The sequence below is a fragment of the Myotis myotis genome, unplaced genomic scaffold (assembly GCF_014108235.1).
Source record: "Myotis myotis isolate mMyoMyo1 unplaced genomic scaffold, mMyoMyo1.p scaffold_m19_p_2, whole genome shotgun sequence".
NCBI classification, from domain to species: Eukaryota; Metazoa; Chordata; class Mammalia; order Chiroptera; family Vespertilionidae; genus Myotis; species Myotis myotis.
In genome coordinates this window covers 170,232,412-170,258,991 of record NW_023416324.1, presented here as the reverse complement: position 1 = coordinate 170,258,991, position 26,580 = coordinate 170,232,412, and the positions used below count along the sequence as shown (strand labels likewise).

The following is a 26,580-nucleotide window of genomic DNA, read 5'->3' as shown; positions in this document are numbered from 1 at the left end:
TCCAGGCCCCAATTCATTTATTTTTGTTAGAGATCTCTCTCCAACCACCAACCACGAAGAAATAAGTTAATCCTCCAGAGGCCAAGAAATTATGAGAATGTTTAATCTGTCCATTGGATAATGTCCCAGCAAGCACTGTTAATTCCTTTTATATAGACAATTTACATATTGCAATTTCCCTCCTTTGGAAGAGAAAAATAGGCTCATACATGTATTTTTAGGATATATTTCATATCTATATTTCTGTTGCACTGCTCAGATTACTATTCAAAGCATCATTATTTTATTGTATATTTGTTTTGCCCACATTAAGAACAAGACCAAGATATCATTATTAAAACCAAAGTCCTCCGCAACCCCCTCCTTTTTAAAAACAGATTAAAAATTGTTCTGTCAGCCAAATGCCTTTTATTTTGGTCCCACAAAAATGTTTCCTACCTATGGTCTGAATTTTTATGTCTGTACACACCCTGTTCTCTTGTCAGCATGATGATACATGTCGTGTATCAAGTGGCAGGAACCTACAAATCGTGCTGTCGGCATGGTATTTTGTATCTTCATCCTCCATCAACCATAGTTTTTGCCCATGATTTCAGTTTTTAGATTTTGTTTGTTTGGGAGGTTGGAGACTTTGCTTTGCTTTTGTTTTTTGTTAGTTTTTGAGTTTTACTCTGGGCCTGAGGTCCAGGGCTAATTTCAGTGCTACCGTGAAATATTTGAGCCTGATTCCTTGGAGTTCCTCTGGCCCAACATCGCAGTGGCTCCGAAGTCATGCTACCAGCCTTCTTTATGAGGAAAGTTACCTGTTTTCTCATCTTTGATCCTGGAGAAATTGTCACTAACCAACCATAAAACTTACCATTGAAATGTTCATTTATCAGTTTAATTCCTCAGTTTCCCCCACTAGGTGGTGAGCTTTTGCAGTGCAGAGAACTACTCCTTTTGTTCATTCTAACCCCCACACCCAGCACTAGGCCTTGCAGAAAGCTCTTGTTCCATGACTGTTTACTTCATAAATGAATGAATGTTAGTAGGTGACATTTTTCCCATGGACTAGATAATGCAATTCTAGATCTTGCCATATCACTGGGGTTACAGGGTGAGAGGATTTCAATGATGAGTGAAAATTCGTGTGGGCAGCTCCCAAAATCCAGATAGATTATGACTCACTAGTTCATAGATGAATGAGTATTACAGTTTATAGAGCTGAACAGAATTCATTTCAGCCTGCCTGTTTCCCAGAGGAAGCCACTCAGCCCTGAGAGGGGCATTGTGTTGCTGAGAGTCCTGGGAAGGTTTTGTGGAAGAACTAACTCCTACGAGGCTTAGTGTGTTTTCCTTCTTGCCTGTTCTCATTTCATGACAGACACATATATCAATCAGTTGCCTCCTTTAGCCTACAAGGTGGTACACTTAATCCAGTGTTAGTTAGATCAAGTGATTATTCACGATGTCCTGACACTGCTAGAGAATAATCTAAAGGTAAGTGAGATGTAGCTGCAGCAGCCATCAGTAGTGATGGTAAGAAAAGACATCCATGGCTGTAAGGAACAGCTTAACCCACAGGGTCTCAGTGGAGGTGCTAAGTGGGCAGGTGGCTGTGGCTATGTTTATCTAAAGGGCCAGGTGTATGTAATAAGGTAATAGGTTTGTTTTTGTTTTGTTTTGTTTTTAATTTATTGAGAAATAATCAACATATATCACTATATAAATTTGACACATGCAGCATAATGGTTGGATTTACATATATGGTAAAATGATACACAATAGACTCAGCCAACATCCATCATCTCATAAAATACAGTAAAAAGACAAGAGGAAAGGAAAAAAAATTCTGTTGATGAAAATTCTTAGGATTTACTCTTTTAACACCTTTCTTATATATCATAGAGCAGTGTTAGCTATAGTCATCATGTTGTAGGCTACATCCCTAGTACGTATTTATCATATTACTGAAAGTTTGTACTTTGGACCACCTTCCTCCAATTCTCCCTCCTTCTAACCCCTCACCTTAGCTAATCACAAATCTGATTTTTTTCTGGTTTGTCTTTTGTTTTAGAGTCCACATATAAGTGAGATCATACAGAATTTATCTTTCTCTGTCTGATTTTATCTCACTTAGCATAATGCCTTTCAAGTCCATCTATGTTGTCACAAATGGTAGGATTTCCTCATTTTAAATGGCTGAACAATATTTTATTGTATATATACAATGGGACTTTTTTATTTGTTCATCCATCAATGGACACTTAGGTTGTTTCCATGTCTTGGCTATTGTGAATAATGCAGCAGTGAATGTGGTATCTCTTTGACATTCTATTTTCATTTCTTTGGGTATATACACAGAAATGGGATTGCTAGGTCATATGGTAGTTCTATTTTTTTATCTTTTTAGGAACCTCCATACTGTTTTTATTTTATTTATTTTTTTGTGGCTGCACCAATTTACATTTCCACCAGCAGTACACAAGGTTTCCTTTATTTCCACATCCATGCCAGCATTTGTTAGCTCTATTGTTCTTATGCTAGCCATTCTAACAGGTGTGCATTGATAGCTCATTGTGGTTTTAATTTGCATTTTTCTAATAACTAGTGATATTAAGCATCTTTTCATGTACCTGTTGGCTTTTGGTATATTTTCTTTGAAAAAATGTCTGTTTAGGTCCGTTGCCCATTTTTTAAATTGGGTAATTTGTTGTTTTGCTATTGAGGGGTGTGAATTCTTTTTATATTTTACTAGAGGCCCGGTGCACAAAAATTTGTGCACTCGGGGTAGGGGAGGGGTCCCTCAGCCCGGCCTGTGCCCTCTCGCAGTCTGGGACCTCTTGGGAGATAACGACCTGCTGGCATAGGCCTGCTCCCGGGTGGCAGAGGGCAAGCCCAATCCCTAGGTACAGCCCCTGGTTGGGCTCAGAGCAGGGCCGATTGGGGAGTTGGGGTGCTGCCCCCTGTCATGCACAGAGCAGGGCGGATTGGGAGGTTGTGATGCCACCCTCAGTCACGCCCAGGGTAGGGCCGATTGGGGGGTTGGGGCACCGCCCCCTGTCACACTCAAGGCAGAGTCGATGGGAAGGTTGTGGCGCCACCCCCTGTCATGCACAGAGCAGGGCCCATCAGGGGGTTGGGGAGCTCCCCCCTGTCACACACAGAGCAGGGCCCATCAGGGGGGTAACGAGCTCCCCCCTGTCACTCACAGAGTAAGGCCAATAGGGAGTTGGCACACCGCCTCCGTCACACACAGAGCAGGGCAGATCAGGGGGTTGGGGCGCCGCCCTCTATCACCCACAGAGCAGGGCCGATCAGGGGGTTGGGGCGCCACCACTGTCACACTCACGGCAGGGCCGATGGGGAGGTTATGGCTCTACCCCATCACACACAGAGCAGGGCCCGTGGAGGGGGACGGGGGGCGGGTTGGGGCGCCGCCCTCTATCACCCACAGAGCAGGGCCAATCAAGGGGGTTGGGGCGCCTTCACCTGTCACGAACAGAGCAGGGCTGATAGGGAGGTTGTGGCCCTGCCCCCTGTCACACACAGAGCCGCAGGGCAATCAGGGGGTTTGGGCGCTGCCCCCTGTCACACTGATCCCGGTGCCAGGAGGCCTCTCAGCTCCGCTGATCCCAGTGCTGGGAGGCATATTACCCTTTTACTATATAGAATAGAGGCCTGGTGCACGGGTGGTTGCCGGCTGGTTTGCCCTGAAGGGTGTCCTGGATCAGGGTTGGGGTCCCCACTGGGGTGCCTGGCCAGCCTGGATGAGGGGATGATGGCTGTTTGCAGCTGGTCACACACCCTTCAGGGTGGGGGTCCCCACTGGGGTGCCTGGCCAGTCTGGGTGAGGGACTGAAGCTCCCAACTGCTCCTTTTTTTCTTTCTTTTTTTTTTATTCTGGGCCAGCTTTAGCTCTGAGGCTCCAGCTCTTAGGCCTCCGCTGCTGAAAGTAGGTATCTGGTTTGTTTCGGTTCGAAACAATGTATAACTCCAGCTCTGAGATCCCAGCTCGCTGAAAGCTGGTTAAAATGTTTCAAACTGCAGGCTCAGAGGTCTGCAGCGGCAGGCGGGGAACATTGGAGTCCTCCGTCACTGAAGCAAGCAAGCCTCATGTTAGTTTCAAGCTGCCTGGTTGTCGGCCGCCATCTTGGCTGACAGTTAATTTGCATATCGCCCTGATTAGCCAATGGGAAGGGTAGCGGTCGTATGCCAATTACCATGTTTCTCTTTTATTAGTGTAGATAATATTAACTCCTTACCAGATCTATGGTTTGTAAATATTTTTTCCTATTTCATAGGCTATCTTATCACTTTGTTGATGGTTTCTTTAGCTTTGCAGAAATGTTTAAATTGGTTATAGTCCACTTTTTTTTCTTTTTCAAATAAACTTTTTATTGTTGATAGTATTACAGATATTTGCCCTTTGTCCCCATACTCCCAGCCCCTACCCCCACCCCCATGTCTTCACTACCCTATTGTCTATGTCCATGAGCTTTGCCTATAAGTATATAAGTTCTTTGGTTTATCTCTTATCATTCCCCAGCCCTACCTTGAGGTATATCATTCTGTTTCATGCCTCTTAGTCCCACTTGTTAATTTTTATTTTGTTGCTTGTGCTTTAGGCATCATATCTAAAAAACCATTACCAAGACCCATGTCAAGGAGCTTTGTTTCTATGTTTCCTTCTAGGAGTTTCATGGTTTCAGGTCTTACATTTAATATTTAATCCATTTTGAGTTAACTTTTGTGAGTGGTGTAAGATAGGGGTCTAATTTCATTCTTTTGCATGTAAATATCCAATTATCCTAGCACCTTTTATTTAAGAAACTGTCTGTTCTCCATTGAGTAGTCTTGGTTCCCTTCTCAAATATTAGTTGATTGTATTCATTTGGGTTTATTTCTGGACTCCTGATACTGTTCCATTGGACTATTTTTCTGAATTTTTTCCCCCAAAACCTTAATGTTTTGATGGATATAGCTCTATAATGTAGCTTGAAATCAGGAAGTATGGTGTCACATGATTTGTTCTTCTTTCTCAGGATTTCTTTGGCTACTCAGGGTCTTTAGTGATTCCATATATATTATAGGAGTGTTTTTTTTTTCTACTTCTGTAAAATATGCCATTGGAATCTTGAAAAGGATTCCATTGAATCTATAGATGGCTTTTGGTAATTTCAACATTTTAACAATATGATTTCTTCTTATACATGAATGTGGATACCTTTTCATTTGTTTGAGTTTTCTTTGATATTTTTCATGATAACCTTGTACTTTTTTGTATATAGATCTTCAGCTCCTTAGTTAAATTGTTTTCCTAAATATTGTATTGTTTTTGATTTTATTGAAAGTAGGATCAATTTCTTTAAAAAAAAAAACATTTTTCTTGATTTCAGAGTGGAAGGGAGAGGAAGAGAGAGATAGACACATCAATGATGAGAGAGAATCATTGATCGGCTGCCTCCTGCACACCCCCTACTGGGGATCGAGCCCACAACCCAGAAATGTACCCTGGCCAGAATCGAACCCGGGACCCTTTAGTTCGCAGGCCGATGCTCTATCCACTAAGCAAACCAGCTAGGGCAGGATCAATTTCTTTATTTCTTTTTCAAAAATTTTGTTGTTAGTGTAGTTGGCAGTTCTTTAATCAAGGGCCAGCCTTCTGTTCTTTCTTCACAGACAAGGACAATAGTTTACATTGCAGGGAAACCATTACAGTTGTCTCATGTGTGCTTCTTATCCTGTGTATGTGTCTTTGCATCCTTGATAAGGAAACAAGGGCTTTGTTAAATATTGTGTGAACACCTGTCTGCCAGGATTTAGAACAAATGCTTTCAGGCAATATGCTTTTATTTTAGTAAAATCTTATATATTACTTCTGTCCACAACTATAGGGTCATGTTAGGTTTTTAAAAACTCTAGGAAATGTTTATTTTAATTTTCTTTAAAGAAGGGGGAGAATAAAGAAAAAATGTATCAAAAGTTTCTACTGCTGAACTACTGTTTTGATTTCTCTTTGTGTAAGCTTTGGCTTTCCCACATCTTGAGACTTCAGCTCTTTGATGTTGTTCCTTTAAGCCTAACATAAAAGATTATTCTCTTTGGTCTACAGGCTTGGAGGAGGGCAAGCACAAAACATTCCTGTGTGTTCATATTTCTATAGCAGTAATTGATGCTGGTCTTAGGATTGTCATATTTGCCCTAGCCTTATACTATAAGCATTTGGTGTTCCATGACTTTTCAGTTTTGTCAACTCTCCAATCCTATATGGAGTTCATTCTTATTTCTGTGTAAGCAACCTGACAAGGGTAGCATCTATGATCTGATTCCTCACTCTATCCCTACAGGGCTTATAATTATGCTTTGCACACAATAGATGTTCAATGCATGAATGAATGCATGGGTGATTTTTTCAGCTTGATTCCATGAGCTGCTTGATTCTATTACATGCACCACCTAGGTTTTCATAAGACATTTCATTAGTACATATTGCTTATTGCTTTTTAATACTTAATAAATTATTTGCTTCACTTTCAGTAGAGCCCAAATGAACAGAGATTGAAATAGTTTCAGTTACAGAGTTAATTTTTTTCAGTACCTTCCCACAAAATGGCATTGGGTCCATGTGACTCAATTCCTGGGTTTTATGGTCAGCTTGCTTGCCTAACGTTGTGTTCATGTGGCATAAAGTCCTAAACTCTCAGAGCTGCTTGAGCTCAAGCTTTCTAAATCCTTCTCATTTACAGATGAGGAAGCTGAGAAATTTGCATTTTTTATAGTTAGTGAATGAACTGGGAGTTTGCACAATTCTTATCAAGATACTGTGTGTATAGACAAAGTATTTTTTCAATACAAATGTATTATCACTCTGTTTTGTGACTATTCTTAGAATGACTGGTTCTAGGCTCCACAGACATTTTACACATCACTTCTAGGACTAGCAATAAATGTGGCAATTATTGACAAGAGTGGGCTAACACATCTTCTAAAAGGGTTATTTATTTGGATAAACAGCAAAGGGGGAGGGAGTTGTGCCAGAAAGCCATAGGATTGAATCAGAGAGCCTGAGTATCAAACCCAGCTGTACCACCTAAATGACATGCACCCATCGACGATAAGATTTGGTAATTGTTTATATCACTCCAGAAAGTCCCCTCATGACTTTTTTCAGCCAATTCCCACTTGACACCCTTAGAGGTAACTCCTTTCTGACTTCTATCACCATAAATTATTTCTGTCTGTTCTTTTGATTCAGATAAATTGAATCATACACTATTTATTTTTGTATCTAGCTTCTTTCATTCAACATGCAGGTTCTGAGATTCATCCATTCATTCATGCTGTTGGATCAGCAATCTGTTCCTTTTTATCCAGCAGTATACCATTGCATGAATATACCCCAGATAGTTTATCCATTCTCCTCTTTTTTTTTATTTGATCATGAATTTAGATAAGTAAAAAACATGGAAATATGAGTATTGAATCTTTGTGTCAAATCCATCTCTGTTCAGGCCTAAGAGCCTGAGATATTTGTCACTAGGGACTCCTGACACCAACCCAAAGTATTAGGCACATGCCTTTGCTTATTGTAATCTCCAGTTATTCCTGTCATTTCACTGAATGTTAAGTGGGTGTGGGAGGGACACTGGCCTGAGAGCCAAATCTTGGGTTCTAAGAGCAGCTTTGCCCTCACTCTGCAGTATAACAGGCCACTTCATCACCAGGCCTTCATTTCTCTATCAGTAAAATGGTCTGGTTGGACTAGATAATCCCTGGGGTCTTTTATTGCAGACATCCTAGAGTCTTTGAAAATCCCTCCTCTGGCCTCTGGATACCTCATCCTTCTCTGTCAATCCTGGAATTTCACTCTTTTACATCTCTGTGTATCCAAGGCATCGAATTATTCAAGAAAATATATCTGGTTATTATCCTTGTCCAAGCCCCACACTCCCTTTTGCAGACTTGGAGCATGGAGAAGAAATGTTGCCCAATGAGCTTGCTGCAAGAAAGATTTCCTAGAAAGTATTTGGTCTTAAATATTCACCTATTTGTCAAATTCTTGGAATACTATATTTTGCAAAGCTAATTAGGTGTATCATATTTTTTATCTCACTTCAAAACTACATTATGAATTTGTTCTGTCTCCTTCCCATGTCCAAACCATTGTCGCTGGTGGTAGCTTTTAAACTATTAGCATGAGGTCTTTTCTTCTGATCTGTCATAGTACTTGTGTGATCTGAGTTTAAGCACCAGACAGTCAAAGTGCTGAACTATGTGTAGTTCAGCTAGTCCTGGGCTAATGTTATTCATTTGGCAATGTCTATTTTACTTTAGCACTCAATTTCTTAAAACCTCCTTTTCTTCTCTTCACAATTCTTAGAAGAAATGGCCTTTGAAATATGATCCCTCTCACTATGGGAAATGTTTTCTATGAATTTTTTATTTTAAAGGGCAGACTTTGCTTCACTTTCAGAAATAGTATCTGTCTCTAGCATCAAATGAACTGGAGGGAGTCAATCAGTGAAGGAGGATATTTTTCCAGCTTATCTTAAGTCAATGATAGAATTATTTTTAATACCAGGGAACTTTAGAGCTTGGTATATTTGCCTATTTATAGTGGAAAATTCCATTTCTAAACAAAAATGGATTTGCAAAGCATCTATCATTTTTATTATCCATCTTCTTGGGTATATCCTTTGCTGTATGGAATAGGAAAGAACATGGAGTTAGAGAATCAGAAAGGGTAGTTTTGTTTTTTTAACCTTGACCCAGCTATGTTCTAATTGAACAACTTTAGAAAATCATTTGACCTGTATTAGTGTTCTTCTCTGTAAAGTGGGAATAATATATATTTTTTCAAGGTTGTTTTGAGAATCTTAGATAACACATTTAAAATTCATGACACATATAGTATGAACTCAATAAAGGTGGTAATGCAGTTACGTTGGAGATGTCATTTTCATTAGGTCTCTTATAACATCAAAAGTAAGGCCTGAAGTTTCCAACTGTAACTTTGGTACTTCTAAAATGAAGTGTAAGACTTCATTTTCACACTCACAGCTTCTGAGACCTTTCACTATTGCCTTATATCTTACCAAATTGTGATTCGATCCAGAAAATTATATTTGAAAGGCCTGGTGCATGCTATTTTCCAGTGAAGGACCCAGAGGGACATAATCAGAATGTTTATCAGGTGACTGCCCTCTGTGCTGCATTGCAGAGATAAGACCTTTATGTAGGGAGATATGTCTCCCAATTCTACAGCTGAGGCTCAGCCAACCCTAGAATCTGGAAATCATCCCCCATAACTAGAACGTGTAAGAAGAGATGGTGAGAAGCTTAAGAGAGATTAAAAATTCAACCAATGGGTTTGAGGGAGGATTAGTGAGCTATGAAAACAGTCCACGCCATAAAGTGCCTTTTCACTTGCAAGGGACATTATTTATCTAGAATTTTGGACTGGTTCTCTCTTCAGATAACTGTTTGGAGTGTCTGTGTTTTGTTTTTCTTGATCAAACATGAGCGAAAAGCACATCTAACCAGATCTCACAGCCAACTTTCTCCATAATATGGATGTGCCGTGTACCTTTCACAAGAAGAACACTGTCCATGGAGGGGCAGGCTCTGGAACTCAGAGCACTGACATGGGAATGGAGGGTTCTTACATATGTTGTTTGGGCCAAAGACTGACTCTCACTCTTGAGCAAGCTGATTCACTCACAAGGTGAAGAAGATCTGCAATGAATGGAGAGCTCATCTGAGATAGATGCTACATGATTATTATGATTGCTTTCCTCAGATATGGAAAGTGGTTATAACATCGCTGAAACTTCTAGGCTATTCCCTTTGTCTTCTAAACCCAGTTTTACTCTGTGAATTCTAATAGTTTCAGCCATGCTCAATGAGGACTCGCACTGTCAACCCTAACAGACTCCACTTAAAGCCTTACTTCATTTGTGCTTTTATTTTGTCATTCGTTAGTTAAGGAATGCTGACTGCACACCTCCCATTCTGTACCAGACACTGCGAGGGGAAGCAAAAGTTGGGTGAGACTTGGGCCCATCTCAAGGAGCTCAAATAGGGTGACAAACATGTACACAATGCCCTAACCGGTTTGGCTCAGTGGATAGAGCGTCGGCCTGCGGACTCAAGGGTCCCAGGTTCGATTCCAGTCAAGGGCATGTACCTTGGTTGTGGGCACATCCCCAGTGGGAGATGTGCAGGGGGCAGCTGATTGATGTTTCTCTCTCATTGATGTTTCTAACTCTCTATCCCTCTCCCTTCCTCTCTGTAAAAAATCAATAAAATATATTTTTTAAAAAAGAGCTTTTTTTAAAGAAAAAACATGTACACAAAACCAGACACCATGTAAAAATGACAGAAGGGTATTCCTACAATTGTTTTATGGATGGAAAAAAAGGTAGCAATCAATTCTGCCTGAGAGGGACTAGCTCAGGAAGGGGTTATAGGGCACATATGACGGGAGTCTGAGTGGCCCAGTTAGAGATTAAGTGAGAAGAGTAATATGAAGAGAGGTGCCAAGGGGGAGAAGTGTAGGATATATTCAGGAAACTGCAATCAATCTGATTTGGCCGGAGTATAGTGTACATAAGAAAAATGGCTGAGTGTTCAGCAGAATTAAAGTTATAGAACTTCTTACCATGCTGCCAAGGAGTGCAGGCATGGGGGAAGGGGGTTGCTTTTTATGGTTTCCAGGCAAAGAAGAGATATGATGCTGGCTGTGCTTTAGAAGTGTGCTCTGTCAGAGTAGCATAGTTGCTAAACTAAAGTAAAGAAGAAGTTGCACACTGGATACTCTCAGACTAAATACCTGTGGATGTGTTTTGTTTTATATTTAAAGGATTTTTTAAAAATTCAAATTGTCTGTAAACTTTTAAAATTTCAGAGAATTCAAACAAAATTCTAGATTTTCAGTTTCTGCTAAAAAGTGGAGTTCACAATTTCTGCCTAGCAACAACCAGTTAGAAATGAGAAGTATCTTTCACTGGAGTTGGTGTATATATTTTACTGCCAGAAATGATGAAACCTTGAAGTAGGCTGCAAGCTGGATATGGAGAAAAAGGCAAGGATTGGACTTGCAGATTGCTTAGATGTGTAAAGAATGAGAGAGAGAGATAGGGAAGTCAAAGAAGACTCTGGGGATTTTATTTTGCATAATAAGTGAGTCAGATTCCCATACAATCAGAAACAGAGGAGGAATAGAAGGTTTTGGAAAGATGTCTGTGTACCTGGTATGTCTCTTTGTCATTCAAGGCTTTGGAAAATATTGATAAGGCACTTGAAAATATACTTGTAGGCCAGTAGTTGGTTAGAAAGTGCTGTGCTAAAGGGTAAAAGCTTATCATTATGACCTGGACAGTCATATGTGTTGTTTTTGTTTTTGTTTTGTTTTTTCATTGTCTATTGCATATACTTTATCTTGAACTCTAACAAGTTATAAGGCAAATATCTGTTCTTGAAACCAAGAAAAAATGTAAGAAAATGGGAACTCATGGCATGCCTACTGTGAGCTTATAACCATGAGTGGCATTGTACAGTGGAGACTGCAGAAACAGTTCTTATTTCAGTCAATGTAAAATAAATGGGTCGTATTAAAATGCGGGTTTTAAATGAGTTATAACCAATAGGTAGAATTTCTTAGGGGGGAAAAAAGTTAATACAAAACAAGAAACAGGGCCCAGAACTAAGATAAGAAAAGTGAGGCTTCTGGGAACCACGTAGACGGCTATTCTCAGGCCCTTATAGTATCCTGAAAGTGGGCACCTCGTTAAATGTTGCTCTCTCAGGGCCTCACTTGCCTCACCTTAGTCCTGGCCCTGATGTAGAGTTTTTATAAATAAACAAATCATAAATCATAAAATGTTATTCTCTGCCCCATGAGATTCCATGGGCATTTTTATAACTAATAATTTGAGATTTATAATCTTATCTAATTCTTATGCATATTCCCACTGTGGGATGATACAGGGAGAACACGCTCTGTCTGGGTTGAGACTTGTGGATACTATCAAAGCCTCGAGCCCTGTCTCATGAGTTTCCAGGTGGTGCTGCACCCTGTGGAATAACACTGAAATATGCAGTGATAGGCAATTGCTTGAGAGCTATTTATACTGGCATCCTGTGTGGAGGAATCCGTCTCTGGGGTAGCATCCCTTGATATTGACGTAGCACTCATGGATTTTGAAGAGCAGATTAGTGTGTCACGTTGATGGAGGGAGGAGGTTTTTGTTTTCATTTTGTAAATGTTAGGGCTGGATTATTAATTTTTTACTTTAACGGTTTCATTGAGGTATAATTGATATGAAAAGAACTGCATATATTTAATGTGTACATTATTTGAGTACACATTAAATACACACAATACCATCACCACAATCAAGGTAATCAACATGTCTGAAAACTCACAGAGTGTCCATTTGGTTATTTGTTTGTTTTTTTGTTTTGCTTTGTTTTTGTGATAAGAACACAACATGAGATCTGCCTCTTAAAAAAATTCAAATGCACAATACCACATTGTTAGCTGTGGTTGTTATAGAGCAGAGCTCTAGAACTTACTCATCTGGCATAGCTGAAGCTTGATACTCATTAATAGCAAGTCTCCATTTCCCTCTTCCCTGTGTTCCTGGAAACCACTATCACAGTCTCTGCTTATATGAATTTGAGCATTTTAGACACCTTATGTAATCATGAATATCTGTCCTTCTCTGACTGACTTATTTCACTTAATAAGTGGCTTGCTATAACATATTTAGCATATGTCTTCCCATTTCATCCATGTTGTTGTGAATGGCAGGATTTCCTTATTTGTTTAAGACTAGCTTATATTCCATTATAGATATGCACATTTTCCTTATTCATTTGCCTGCCAGTTATCACTTGGGTTGTTTCCATATTATGGCTATTGTGATTAGCACTGCAATGAACATGGGAGTGAAGATATCTCTTCAAGATCCTACTTTCAATTCAGAATCATTTCCTTATGACATGTCTTATTCAGTCATAGAGAATGCATGACTTGAAATGGACCTTAAATATCACCTAAGCCCACCTCTTTGCTACATAAATAAGAAAACTGAGGCACAGAGAAGGGACATAACTGGACTTGAATCACGAAACAAAGGTATTCATTAGACTTAGGTTCAGATGGAGTGACAGAGGACTGGAATAGTGATGAAAGGAGACTATGTTAATTTCTCTCTCACTGAAGGAAGTAGGAAATCCAGGGCAATGAGTAGTAGGCTAGGACCCTGTCTCCTGTATTCCTCTGCATGCTCAGCATGGGACTTCTATTAAGGGGTCCAAGTTGGCTGCTCCTTCATTCCAGTGGACTGAGGTAAAACCCCTTTTCTCTGAGGTCACCTATATTCTACCTTAAACTCTTTGGCTGGAACTCAGTCTCATGGCTCAACTTAGCTTCAGGGAAGATGGAAACATATAATATTTTTTCTTGGCAGCCATATACCTAGCTAAAATTTGGAGGTTCTCTAACTTGGCAGCATCAGGATAACTCAACTTCTAACATGGCAACTCGGGGCTTCAAATGTATATGTCTCAAGCAAACCATATCACATTGTATAAGTGGCATCAGGAATCATATAATATCATCTCTACCACATTCCATTGAGCAGCCATTACAAATGTCCTCCCAGGCCCCCACCGTTTCCTGGTGGACTGTCCGGATCACGTAGGAAGAAGAGCATGTGGGATGGAATAGGTGATATCATCTTGGAACATGTACTTTGTCATAGCATTTCCCATAGTATATAAAGAGGTAACATTATACACAGGCTCCCTGCTATAATGAACCTATGGACAGTGCTGTGAAAGAAGAGAGGAGTAGGGAAATGACCAGTAAAGGTGGTACATTCAAATGCCCTGGATCCTAAAAAAGTTGAGCCATCTAAGTTGTTTAGAAAAAATGTGCAAGGCAGAGGCAAGAGTGGAAGAAAAGTCCTGCACGTACAAGCATGAAGTGTTAAATTGTTTGGGTAGATAAGAGTGAGGACTGTGTGTTGGGGGAATGGTGGGATAGGTTCGTGGAAAGAAGAAGTAAGGCGATATCCTGAAGAGCCTTGAGTGTCAAGTTAGAGTCTGGCATTGGGGAGCAGTCACTGGATTTAGCACACAGGCATATAGATAGAATGCTCTTCTTGAGTAATCTTTCCATCTACAATCTTCCCTGCCTTTGATAGTAAACATATCATCCCTGTGAAAGTGTGCTTCCTAGCTTAAACTGAACGCAGACGCTAAACCATCAAATCACTTTAGATTTTTTTTTATTTTTTACCCACCACAAACAACGCTAGGATGGCATGCATTTGAACAAACCTAAGTGATTTCACTCTTCTACTTTTCAAAGCTTTTGGCTGGATACAGAGTGAGAAATTCATACCTTTTTCAAGTAGTGTGGGTTCTTTTTTTCCCAAATCCTATCATCCATCTGGTTCTCTGGAGGTCTTGGAATCCAGGAAAGTGTTAGTTCACTGTGCTGAAATCCAAAAAAGACTGCTAAACTGTGACAGAAAATTTGCATTCCAGAGACAGTGAAAGAATTAGCCCTACCACCCTTTAGCAGCAGCGAAGAGAAAACATCTGGATTTTCTGTCCCCTTTGTCTTTCAGCAGCTACAGGATGGAAAACCCTGTACTTGTTGTCTGTGCCTTTCAAACCTACTTAATTTAAAACACTTTGGGCATGCTGGGGTGGTAAGAGGAACCAAAACATGGAATTATTTTATTTCCAGTCTCAGAAAATATTTCACAGCCAAGATACAGTCTAAGGAGGGCAAGTTCTCCTACTTCCCTTTATGTGCTGCAGAAGGTTACGGTCTTGTGAATGGGTTCCAGAGCCAGTGTTTGTGCCCATCAACTGTGCTGTGCTCCGAAGAAAAAACTACACAGTGGCAACATGATGCTGGCGTGTCTGTATGGCGCTTCTAAGCTTTGGTGCTGTCTGTTGTCTGCATCTGGCAGAAGTTTAATTACAAGGGCTTGTTTTCAACCGAAGCCAAGTCATTGCCAAATCTGTTCAACTGATCTGTATAGAATCGAAGTTAACTCATGACCCTCTGGCTGTTCTCTGTGCCACTCCCAGGAGTTAAAAGCTTAAAGTTTTCCCTTTCTTCTGAAAGAGGATCAAGTTTGGTTCAAACAAGCTTTTCTGTCATCCCCAGAAACACAAGGAAAGACCTTCTGTGACCCTACTTGTTTGGCTCAGACCACTCGTGGCTTGCTATAACTTAGGAAATAATTGCAATTCCTAAAGCCAGGTAGAAATAAACATCTTGCCAGAGCCTGAGTTTCACACAACTCTGAATGGAACTGACGTGTGAGCAAAATGGTGCTGGGAACATTTCTAGTCTCTGCTTGCAGATCTTGATTCTAATGGATGACTCACAATGGATTTAATTGTGATTTGAAATGTGCAGGCAGTCAGTCATTGCTATGTATACACGTAGCTAAATCATCATTGCTTAAACCCTTGGTTTAGGTTTTGCCCCTGGATGAAGAGCATTGGCCTACCTATGTTGTGTGATTAACTTCAGATCATGTAGCAAAATTTGTAACACTGCCCTGGCTGTTGTAACTCAGTTGGTTGGAGTGTCATCCAGTACAATGAAGAGTTACAGGTTTAATTCCTGGTCAAGGCATGTACCTAGGTTTGGGGCTTTGATCCCAGGTAGGGGCAGGTATGATGCTTTTCTCTCACATAGCTGCTTCTCTTTCCTTCCCCCCTCTCTATAATCTATAAGCATGTCCTCAGGTAGGGATAAAAAAAAAAGTGTAGCACTACATTTTTTTTTTAATTTGGACAAATGTACTCCTGCTGCGATAGAATCAAAGAACCCAAGAATTGGAAGGGAATTTTGTTGGGCAGTAGGATGTTATTTGCATTTTTCATTCAACAAATACTTGTTAAGTGCCTGTTTTGTGTTAAACACTGCTCCAGAGGCTGTGAATGCAGTAGTGTCTCAAACAGACTGGTGAGGAGATAAGCAATAAACATGTCAACAACTGAGTACAGGAGGTGATATCAGATAGTGATAAGGACTATGAAGGCAATAATAGGGTAAAGAGATAGAATCTGGATCAGGAGAAGGGACCAATTAAATAGGGTGGTAACAGGCCATCTGAAGAAGATGATGAAATTTAGAGTGTTATTGGATGACTCTTTTGACCATTCATTCCCAGTCATTCATTTATTTACTTAAATAAAAATCTTTATTTAGCTCTTCTATGTTCCAGTCATTGATGGGTGAACTCTAGGGGTGAAACAGTGAACAAGACAAAGAGCCCCACCCTATTCAAACTTCTGTCCCTAAGTCAATCACAGAGCTTCAAGGGACCAAGAAGTCTATTAACTTAAGTCTCTTATTGTATAGGCAAAGGAATTTAGGCCAGAGAAGCAAAGGCTTTGCTCAGGCATCATTCCCAGTGGCTTGTCTTCACAAGACAAGAGAACAACCCTTGGCTTATGCTTGTTTCTCCTTGTCACTATACCATGCAGTGTCTCAACAAACATTTATTTCAACAATTCTAGTTTAAAACAATGCTGAAGTTAGCAGTGTGGCCCAAAGGTAAGCTGTTTTACCCACTGGAGCCTCCTGTATACTCTAATTGAAGATATCATGATTAAGCATTGTCAAGATGGTGCTTAGTTGGGCCTTGATTATAGTTAAGTCAAGAAAATAGACCCTGCCAAGTATTTCTGCGCCAAACTATATGTTCTATGAGACTTCTCTATATGCACTCTAAATGAATGAATGTGACGACTCCATTTCTTATTAGGTGTTCCAAGTATGTAAACCAAAGAAAAATATAACAGAAAAAGTATCTGTTGAAAACAAAACAACAAAAAGGAAAGAAAAAAAACCAAAAACACAGCAACGCAAATTTTCCCAAACTCACTATGCATAGTCTTGTGAATGTCTATGTGGGCATCTCATATTGTCTGTTTCCAATAACAATATAGGAAAGTAGGCTCATTTGATGAGCCAGAGACCCAAGAACCAAGAATTAAGGTCAATCCTCATATGAAATAGTAATTTTACCCAGAGAAACTGACTTTATAACAATATCTTTAATCTCTTTACATTATTAAAGAGTGCATTTTATATTTATCTTATTTAATTTTTCCAATTCTGGGATGTAGACAGGGCTGAATAATTAGTGTCACATTGTGTAGATGAGAAAATTGATACTCAGATTATGGAATTTTGTTCAAGATGCTGTGAAATTGCAGCTACTCTGGAAAGTGACCTCAGTACAGTGGTTTGAGTGTCTATTAAAAACCTCTACTTACAAGTTTCTAGTGGCAGGAATTATGGAAGTTGAACCTAAGATATCATGCAGTAAAGCTGAAAATAGGATTAGCTCCTCTGAATTATTGGCCAGAGGGCCTCCATATTTATCAGTTTTTGACAGTCTTGTTTTGACAGTACCAAAACCCAAGTAATGAAATATACTCAGCCTAATGATTTTTCACTGGTATAAATATTTATGTTAATAACTAATCAACATCAGTTGTCATATTCTTATTACTAACACAGCTAAAATATCAAAGAGATGTTTTGGTCCAGAAAGGATCTAGTATGGGGTTTGGAAACGAACACTATAGAAACCAGAGTACCTGAGTCCTGAACTCAGCTGTTAGACTAGTTTATAACATTAGGCAATCATCTTCTCTGAATGCAGTGTCCCAGTATATAAGGTGAGAGAGTCGGACAAGATGATTTTAATAATCTTTTCAAACTCAAGCAAACTATGCATTTGTGAAAAGTTATGGCATAGCAGTTTGCGGAAGATCAATAATTGCATTTAGTGTAATTGCCATTATATGGAACTTGATAGAAAGATATAGGAAAAATCTATCAATTGGAAGACAGTGTGGAGAAGAATGTGCCTATGCCTTCTAAGTCCAAGGACAAGTTGTCTTTGGACTTAAAAGACATAGGTTTCAATCCTGACCATGTTTAGAGTCATGTGACATAAGAATTCTACCATTCAGTGGATAAGAATTCTATCTTTCTACCTACTATAATATTGTTGTAGAGATTAAATGAGTTCCTGTTTGTAAACTTTAAAGACTCTAACAGAGCAAGCTGTCAATTTTTGTTTTGAGAGTATAACATCATGTAAATTACTTTTATGAAGAATTTAAAAATCTATGGGTTTGAGGTATAATAATGTTTACATAGAATTAAGAACAGCTTTTCCACAAAATTACTAAGGATTCATTAGCCCATGTTGTTATGACATTATCCAGTTGTCCCAGAGTATCGTAAGAGAATTCCTTAAATAATCTATTTTTTAAAAGTAGAGATGTAGCCCTAGCTGGTGTTGCTCAGTTGGTTAGACATCATCCCATGTATGGAAAGGTTGATGGTTTGATAAATCCTTGTCAGGACACATGCTTAGGTTGCAGGCTCAATACCTGGTAAGGGACGTGCAGGAGGTTGCTGATCAATGTTACCTTCTCACATCAATGTCTCTCTGTCTCTCTCCCCCTTCCTCTCTCTTTAAAAATCAATAAGAACATTTAAAGAAAAAATAGAGGTGTAAAATATAGAATGATACATGGTGAATAAAAAAATAGAAAAATTAGAAAAGTAGTGCTTAAATATGGTACTTCAATTCGATAAGTAAAATGCCAAGTTAATTAAATATATGTCCTAGTCCCCTCTGAATCTGTAAGAAGAATTACCCAAAACTAACATTTGTTATACAGCCAGACACGGGGCATTTGTTTTCATATGTGCTCTTATTTAGTCCTCATGATACTGCATTGTAGACATTTTCATTCTTGTTTAGTAGATGAGGAAACTCAAGGCCAGATAAGTCAAAAAAATTCCTGGATTTTCACACCCAGGTCTCTTGAATCTATCACTAATTCTTTTGCCATATATGATAGATGTTCTTTACAAGTCCCAACAAATTGTACCTTGAGATGTTGTAAAGCCAAATCTATGATCTGACTTGGCTTAATAGGAAAGGAATTTATTTTTCTTTTTTCTCTCATGATAGTCTCAATAAAGTGCTGTGATCTTGCAATTTTGCTCCCGGCACGAAGGTTTGACCCACTCATCAAGTCCCAGCCCTTCATCACCATCAGCTCATAATTCCAACTCAGGTTCTTTAGAATAAACAACAGGGCATTATTTACTTTGTGAAGAATGTGATTTGCAGCTCATTACAAAATTAAATAAAATGACCTAATTGTCCTGATCTTTTTGTCCTTTTTGTTGGCTTTAGAAGAATTTTAGAAGAATTTTAGAAGAATTAGCATACCACAAGGGCTATACATTTTAAGGTAAAAGAGCATCTCTCTGAGCTTTGAGGTATAGACAAACTAAATTCTTTAATTTAATTTAATTTTTTAAAAATTTACTTAAGTTGGGCTCATAATTCCAACTCAGGTTCTTTAGAATAAACAACAGGGCATTATTTACTTTGTGAAGAATGTGATTTGCAGCTCATTACAAAATTAAATAAAATGACCTAATTGTCCTGATCTTTTTGTCCTTTTTGTTGGCTTTTTTTTCCTTGTGGTTTTAGGACATATGTTTTAATTTTAATTTCAGTTTATTTAGTTAAAATAAAACAAAATCCTATAAGGATTTTTTTTTTTTCCTAAATTCCATCTTAATAGTCATACATGTGTTTTTGTTTGTGTTAGTTTGACACAGATGTTTATCTCTGGCAATGTTGAGTGCCCCTTCACCAATGCTGCACCATATACTAATTTCCTTAAAATATTCTGTGAAATTAATTTTGTTTCAATGTAGGCATTTCTGGGACTTGGGTAATGAAGACTCTTCTTCTAACCCAACATTAATTTCAAAGACTGTTGTGATGCACTTTTTTCAAAAGCTAATTCAAATCCCACTTAGAATAGGTTCCCAGAATCATATGCTACCACATTGCCTGCTCCTCACCATTCATAAGTAATTACTCTCTCCTCTGTGTTCCCATCATACATTACTCATGCTTCTCGAACAGCAATTTGTTGTGCCCTTTGCCTCTGATCAGTTATTTATAGCAGTGTCTACTTCTCCCACTACACTGGGAACCTTGGAGGACTGGGATGGTGCTTTGTCCTTTCTTCCTCGGTACCTGCCAGGATGTTGAACACTTTGTTCCACTCCTTAGCTTTCTGCGATGCTAAATATAGTGGGCAGGCAGCTCTGCTCAGCAGAAAGCCTATGAAAAGTTTCTCTAAAGGGGATTTAATCAAAAGCTGAAGCAATATAAGCATTGGATGCAAAGAGATGGGCTCAAAAACATTAGTGGAAATGAACAAGAAAAAAAAAACAAGAAAGGTGAAGGGTTTTTTTTTTACTGAATTTTGTTACATGTTTCATAACTGTCCTTTCTTGTGTGGGTCATGACATCAAAAGAATACATATTTTAAGGGTTTAACGGCACCTAATAAATTGACTCAAAATGTTTCCTATCTTAAAAATTAGAATTTTCATCTATAGAATAAGAATTTTTATTCTAATTAGAACATGATAGGAATGGATGACATGAGGATTACTGTTATTAGTTTTTATCTGTTTTGAAATACAGATACAGGTATAAAGTAACATTAAGGTTTAGATGTAGGTGAAGGACATTTGGAGAGAGAAAGAGCAAGACAACTTTTTGTTTTTATTCTCACCTAAAGATATGTTTTTGTATTCATTTTTAGAAAGACAGAGGAGGGAAAGAGAGAGAGGGGAGAGACAAAGATGTGAGAGGGAAACATCGATTGGTTGTCTCCTGTATGCACCCTAACAGGCAGCCTGACCAGGAACTGAACCCCTACCTTTTGGTGTACAGGACGACATTCCAACCAACTGTACCACCTGCCAGGGCAGAAAGTGCAAGGAAACTTTTAGTAAGACATGTATGACTCACTGAGAGGCAGAGCTGTCAGGAGGTTTTGTACCATCGCTCAATGGGAGAACTATCAAAGTAAAATGATGTTTTCGTCTGCAAAGAAAACCCTAAAGTACTGCCATCATCAGGTAGCCTTTTTGATGACCAGAATGAGGAATAAATTTGTATTCCAAAATTAAGTTAGGTGATATAATTATTTGAGTTTAAATAGTGGCACTGGCAATTCAGTGGAGGTTTGCTGAATCATAGCCTTGTTCTCTTTTCATTGTACCGCACTGCTGTTCTGGTGGGAACACCTACCCTGGAGCTGTGTTTCCCAACCCTTTTTACATCATGATTCATGTGGAAAATGATGGCATTCATTCAGCGCACTGGAATAAGTAAATGAGGCTTTTCCTGGCCCCCAAATGTGACAAATGTGAAATGTACTAGAGTTACAGTTTCTTAGCCTGATAGTTGACAGGCAAGATCTGGATTAGAGAATTATTTTTTCATGGTTAAATAGAATAATTCTACTTTATATAAAGTACTTATCCAGAGTTTATTACTTAATTATCAAACCCATATTTGTGGATCGTCAAATTTATGCAAGGGCACTGCTATAGATGCTGGGGATCCAACAATGAGTTTTCTGTCTTCTCCTGTGAGAACCAATGAAATGAACAGTAGACAAACTGTCTTGAGATCCGGACATGTTTCCTCCCTTGATTTGTAAGCATGTAACTTGCAAGTAGTCAATCTGAATGCCTTATATTTGCAATGTGGACTGGGTCTACTGAAATATGAATTCTGGGTAGTCTGATATGGGAGAAGGATTTTCCATTGTATGGAGAATTGGGGACCTATATTCTAACCTCAAATCTGTCACTAGCTCTTTTACTTCTCTTTCTCTTCATTTCTTGAATCTGATGGTTAGACTAGAACAGTGATGGCGAACCTATGACACGCATGTCAGAGGTGACACGCGAACTCATTTTTTTTGGTTGATTTTTCTTTGTTAAATGGCATTTAAATATATAAAATAAATATCAAAAATATGTCTTTGTTTTACTATGGTTGCAAATATTAAAAAAAATTTCTATATGTGACACGGCACCAGAGTTAATTTAGTGTTTTTCAAAATGCTGACACACCAAGCTCAAAAAGTTCGCCATCACTGGACTAGAGTCATGATTTATAAACTTTACAATATGGATCCCCTACAAGCTCCATCCTTTCACACTCTTCATCCAGAAGTGATTTGGGGCTCTTTTGTATGTGTCTCCTTCATAAATTATTTCCCTGAACAAAGGATTATAGGAAAGACAGGCAAGTGAGAGAAGTTGAAAATTCCTGACCTAGAATAATCGCTAAAGACTTTTAAAGGTTTGGTATTCTTTAACTCTGTTTTTTTTTTTTTTTTAATTCTTATCCAAAAAACAAAAGAAAACTGTATCTAGAATGTGAGATGTCACCCTTATCTTTCCAAGAGTCTTTCCTGTTTCAATATTGCTTTCTTACCTTAAAAAAATAAAGATTGAATATAAGGTTACATTTTAATTTTATGAAATGAAAAATTTAACATTTCTAAATGGCAACACTTTAGAGTTTGCTGAATCTTCAAATACTTATATCTCTTTAAATAAAATACTTAACATTGAACACATGTATACCTATGCAATATATAAACTATAAAAATGTTATTTCTTTATAATCTACTAGTAGCTAATGCTTATGCTACCTATATGCTTCATTTATATTCAGATGATTCTTCCAGCTTCTGACTGTGAATTGGAAAAGTTATTTATACAATATCCAAGGATAGAAAAGATACAACCAGATTGTATCTCTAAAAACGGTTGCTTTGGGAAGTTGTGTGTACAAGATTTTTTGTGTGATTTTATTTTTATTTTTACTTAACTTTTTTTGTTTTTAATCACAGTCATATTGCCATCATCTCAAAAGAGTGTAAAGCTGTGCATCTTAACAGCTAATTTTTTATTTGGCTTTTTTCTGCTATTCTATAACATCATTTCTTTTTAACTATACTTTCATTGGAGTAGCTGCCCAAAACAATTTATAAAAATCCTTAAAATCTTCAAATAATGCCAAGATTTTATTTTAAAAAGAATAAAATTTAGACTCTTCATTCAGAGTAAACTATAAGGTATTTATGTCATAGCTGGTTACCAGTTGTCTCCTGTGTGCTATGGACTATGCAGGCATGGGTGAGGATATTTGCTGTTGGGGATGTTGTAATACACTGCCCAGATCCCTCTTCAGAACTGAGGCTCTCATTCCTCCAGATGCTGGGATTGTTGGCAGTTGATGGTTCATAGCTGAGTCCTTCTCTGCTAATTACCCTCAAGGGAACTTCATCCTCACTCAAGGTGCAGTGATGTAAGTTCTCTATCCCCTAGTTTCAAGGAAAAACAATTCTGCATGGCCATTCCAGCTCCAGACTATTCCATGGAACCCTCAGAATCCTTTGTTGTAGCTGCATCTTAGTTCAACTCCTCTACTCAGGAACTTCCTGCACTCTCCCACAGGTGTTGATCTCAAAGACACTCTTCAGTAACTTCCCATGTGCAAATCTCTGTTTGAGAATGCTTCCTAGGAAACTCAACCTATGTCTATGGCTCCTTGTTGTGGGGGTGGGGACAGGAGGTGTGGGCTCAGTTTGGTCATACCATTAAATCAAGTACATTACATTCAGTGTCATAAGAGAAACATTATACAAACTTATGGGAGTGGAAGAAGTGACTTATTTTCTTGGAGGATAGCAGAGGGAAAATTAGGAAAGGCTGTACAGAAGAGGTAACATTTGAGCTTAACTTTGAAGAATGACTAGGTATTCCCGAGGCAAAAAAGAAAGGATATGAATCAGTCTGAGCCTGTAGAACATAGCTTATGAAAGATGTGGCAGAAAGCTCATGACAGCAGGAAGGTGGAGGCTGTGGGGAGAGCAGCAGAGGCTGATCCAGAGCCAGCTCATGAAACGCATTCCTGCATTTGAAGGTTCTTATGCTGGAGTAGGCTCTTCCCTTCTACCTCGCCATTGATCAATCACAGCATGCTTACTCCACATACAAATGTGATTTGAGTAGATATACTTAGTGACATCCTTCTTCCACTCTTTTGCTTGAAGACCTTCTTTTGTTTTACTTTCTTAAAAATTATTTATTAACCTTTTCATTTTAATCTACTTTGTGAAGACACAAAGATCATCTATGGTGCTTGAAATTCTACCAACAGCAATTTCTGGAATTCCAAGTGAAATTCCAGACAGAGTAGATGTTACATAGTGTAGAATTCTAATACATGAACCCTCCTTTCACATATCAAACGAGGGGTTATCCAGTTGTTTCTAGTATATAGCTAGTGTTGGAAACATTGGCCTTTTCCTATTGTTGTTAACAATGATGTAGCACAGAGTAATAAAATTGCAGAGTTAAAATTAATCATTGTTTTACAGACAAGAAAACTGGGGTCTAGAGAGAAAAAATTGTTTACCCAAGGTTGTACGCTGCATGTTGACAAAGCCAGAAGGATAACTCATAGTTTTTATCTAGCAACTTTCCCTCTCTATTGCTACATAATGAATTCATCTGATCCCTCTCTGAACAATGCCAGTCCGACATCTGCCCCTATTGAACTCCATGGCCCAGGTCCAACTACATCAGGGCTCCAGGTCTGTTTTTTCACCTCTGAAATCAGAGGCTTGGACTACAGGAATGCTCAGTGCCCTCCTCCCTGACATTGTAAGAGTCTTTATCCTTTCTCTAATAGAATATATGTCTAAGGGTCCTAGTGGACCAATTGAAGACTGAAAGGAGATGAGTACAGTAAAGGGAACTGAATAGACAAGGTTAATTTGTCCTCCAGTACCATTTGCTAGTCTAGGCTAACAGCTACATTCTTGGAACCTTTAATTTCTCATATGTGGGCATTTCACAATAGTCTCACTTTAGGCATATTTTACACAGTTTTGCCTTTATAGAAGAAATGTTCAGATTACTTGTCCTTTAAATGGTGCTTCTATAGGTCATGATGGTTTTAAGTAAATTGGCTGAAACTTGCAGCCAAGCCTCAATACAAACAATAACATTTTCTGGTCAAGCATTTTCTGGTTTGTTCAACTCCATTACAGGCTGCCCTTAAAAAAACTTAAAAAGTTAAAACCCACAAGAGGAACAAAACACAAGTCTCAGGAAGATGGTTTCCAGCCACATTAGCTCAGATCACCAGGATAGAAAAGTAGCAAGGCCTTCATTGTCCAGACCATCATTGTCTCCAGACTTTCATCTTATGTTTTTCTGCTATTTTAATTTTACCACTTTAAAATTGGAGGGGTTAGGGGGTAGGTTGATAATTTCCATGAGTTTAGACTATGACCAGAGGCATACTGAGCAATTTCAGAAACCCCAGCAACCACAGCTTTGATGAGAGGACAGTGATGAATTTACTAATTCATCTTAGGAGAGATTCCTGAGTCAGGGGAGTCAGGCCAATGGTGTGCTGCAAGGTGAGGTGTAAACAATATGCTCCCTTCATTCTTTTAGCACACATTCACCCTGCTGATTTTATTTCAGGTAGTATACTAGGTGTAATATGGGACAGAGAAATACATTCTTAAGACATAGTCCTAGCCCTTAAGGCAATTGCAGTCTAGTTGAGGAAATAGACATCTGTGCAAATAATTTTAATACAAGTGAACCCTGTGGGCACAAAAGCTCAGGAAGGGGAGAGAAAGAACCAGTTTATTCCAAATGAAGACATCAAGGAAAGCTTCACTGTAAAGTTGTCCTCTGACCCATACTTCGAAAGGTCAATATGGCAAATTGCAGTTAATTAGCCAATGCGCAGGAGTATGGAAGTTTCTCATAGGTGTGAGTGTGTGTAAGAAGTCCAGGACATTAAGGAACTCAGCCTAGAAAGGGAGGTTGAATGTCAGATATGGAACTAGCTCTTTTTACATTGTGGAGCCATATAAGTTTTTGCTAACAGGAAAATTATTTGGTTACATCTGTGGTTTGGAAAGGAAACTGGCAGTCACTTTGGGGATAGGGAAGTATTACAAAAGAAGCAACATGCAAATAAGGAAGCCCATTGGAGACCATTGCTGTAGTTGAGACGTTAATACATTTGTTATCTACCCACAGGTACTTCTTGCCTAATGGCCATTTAAAGGTTCTCCTGGTATGAGGGCAGTTACTCCTTAATTTCCATATCCCTTCTAGTTCTGCATCTTTCTCATCAGCAACCCATCCCAGGTTTATTCTAGATTGTAAACTCAGTGACTCAGTCCAGACATCTCAGTTGGAATATAGCATATTACATGCGAAACATGGTTGTTAGGAAAGAGCACATGAAGTTCTAGGGAAGGATGAAAAGTTAACAGCTAATTTTATCAGTTTTTCAGAGGCCTGACTCAATAAAGGGTATCCTCTTTATGGGGGGGTATTTATTTTTAAAACTCAGTATATGTATTCAGCCAGATAAATTGACTTTCTTAATTGATCTCTCAAAACTTGAACCCCTCTAGGTTCAACATTTCCATTGAGAGCTTACAGTACTAAACTGGAGTTGATGTTTGAATCAAGTATTCATGATCACTGGCCTCATTGGTTGTGCTGAGCTATGACTGGGGTCAGCAGCCTGCATGCTCTGTGAGTCTGTTACCAGACAGACCACACTGGAAAATGTTAGGGTCCTT

General features: G+C 38.8%; 1 protein-coding gene across 9 annotated transcripts in view; it reads left to right on the top strand.

Annotated features, from left to right (window-relative positions):
- Positions 1-26,580, top strand: part of LOC118675946 (LIM domain containing preferred translocation partner in lipoma) — a 665,496-nt gene that overhangs the window by 625,437 nt on the left and 13,479 nt on the right. The window lies entirely within an intron of this gene.